The sequence below is a fragment of the Etheostoma spectabile genome, chromosome 12 (assembly GCF_008692095.1).
Source record: "Etheostoma spectabile isolate EspeVRDwgs_2016 chromosome 12, UIUC_Espe_1.0, whole genome shotgun sequence".
NCBI lineage: Eukaryota > Metazoa > Chordata > Actinopteri > Perciformes > Percidae > Etheostoma > Etheostoma spectabile.
The window spans coordinates 30749598-30751618 of NC_045744.1; the positions used below are offsets into that span (position 1 = coordinate 30749598).

A 2021-nucleotide genomic window follows, 5' to 3' on the forward strand; every position below is an offset into this window, starting at 1 on the left:
CAGGAAGGTACGGAGCACAGAGAGGGCAGCAGAGATGACTGAACAAGAACGATTACCTGAAAATACGTGCATCACATATCCTCCTGAAGATGACAGGCTAAAAAAAATGGTGTCATACATTTACTCTTCCAAAAAATATCCATCTGTTTTACCTGATGAGGTCCTATCTGTCCGAAATGAAGACTGTCCAATGCAGCTTATTCCTCAGGAAACTGTGTGCCCTGCGTGTCCAGGAAACATTGTTCTTGGCCCACCAGTTCTCATCACAAGTCAAGCACAGATTGTATCTTTGACTGGTGTTCTGAAAGGTAAGCTAAAATCTTTTGTTAACTTGTTTTTTAGCATCACTTATTCCCCCGCAGTAAATAGACTCACACCCCACTCTTCTCCTTTCAGATATCAGCACTTACTGCAAAGAGTGTGGCCAATGTGGGATGGTTTACAGATACCAGGAGTATAAGGATGGTTTGCATAACTTTGATGATGGTGTCATTTTGACCTTCAATCTGTGCATGTTCCTACGGAACTTTCTCCAGGTGTGTGTGTGTTGCATATTGAACAAAGAATGTAATGAAACTAAACATGTGTTGACATCCTTGAGGGCTGCACAATGTTAAGAATACGTGATATGCAATAATGTTCAATATTGTGATTTTTGATTAAGTTTCTTCGGTCACATGTACATCCTCCTATCAAAAGGTAGTAAGGCTTGATCTGATTGTGCAAATATTGACACTGTCAATGCCAAGAACATTTAACTGACTTCTGACATTCAGAGTTAATTCTAACATTGATTACAGTTCAAGCAGTCTTTGTTGTGTACATGTATGTTGATATTTCAGTGAAGGTATAAATTGATATACAGCAGCCCTAACATCCATTGTGCCATTGTACAATAAATGCTTTAATTTACCTCTGTCTTTATAGGCTCACACAGCTGTTGGGCGAGTTTTTGATGCCCTAGAAGAAACTTTAAAGACTGCTTTGCCAAGCAGGGATCGGCTTCTTCATGCATATTTGCATTTCGAAGCTATAACAGCACACAAATACAAATTTTCTTGTGTGAACTGTGGAAGCTTCCCACCTGTGGTGGGGATGGATCTCCACAAAAAGGGTGTTTTCAGCATGCCGTGTAAGTGTCTTTAATGGCATAACATAAAACGGAAATGATTTTATATATTATAAAATTAACTTATATTAATATATTAGTTAATTTAAACTTTTTAATTTGACTGACATTGGCATTTTTGATATTTTCTTATGTGACTGTGACTATCCTTTTAAGTCAGTGATATTGAGCCGGTACCTGAGGATTTCACAGGGGAAGTGAACGTTGAAGATTTCTGGGATTCTGTGTCACTAGAGATGATTGCCAGAGGGCTAACGTCAAGTAAGTGTAATTCTTTATTTTGCTTGTGTAGGTTTGTATTTAGGATTCAGTGAAAAAATCATTTAAATCAAATATAAGTAATGTGTCACATTTTTATAACATATTTTTAATAGCTATGTAAACTACATTGTCCAAACTAACAGACTTCCTAAACTCTTTTTTTCAACATTTCATTTATGGTTAACAGGTAACAGGAAGAATCCTTTTACTGTCCATCCCAGCTATCATTTTTGGGCACCTTGGATTGGGCGAGGCACACGAAAGTCCGACACTGTGCTAAACACAGAGTTTTTAAAAGCTCAAGATCCAAGAAACTCAGCAGAGGCAGATGACATCAATATTACTGAAGACAGACTCTCAAATGAGTTGATGAATTTGAAGGTATCCTTCACATAGTTTGTATCACTCTTTATTTTGTTCTTTTCACAAAGGACTCATGGAATCTGTTATAGGCCTACAAGATGCAGGACAGTTGTATGGAAGCAAAGTGGATTTTGATGCAGTTGAATAGATTGAAGTCACAACAATAGGCCTACATGTTAGTGGGGATAATATTACACATTGTCAACCCATGTTGTTGTGATGGGGGCGGAAGGAGGACCCAAACGCAGTGTAGCAGGTGGAAGGCAAA

At 38.1% G+C, this 2021-nt stretch overlaps 1 long non-coding RNA gene across 1 annotated transcript in view; it reads right to left on the bottom strand.

Annotated features, from left to right (window-relative positions):
• LOC116699590 (uncharacterized) overlaps nucleotides 1-2021 on the bottom strand; it is a 22570-nt gene that overhangs the window by 13664 nt on the left and 6885 nt on the right. Inside the window, exon 2 of the long non-coding RNA XR_004334463.1 lies at nucleotides 523-526. This is a non-coding gene — a long non-coding RNA (uncharacterized LOC116699590). The remainder of the gene's footprint in view (nucleotides 1-522; nucleotides 527-2021) is intronic.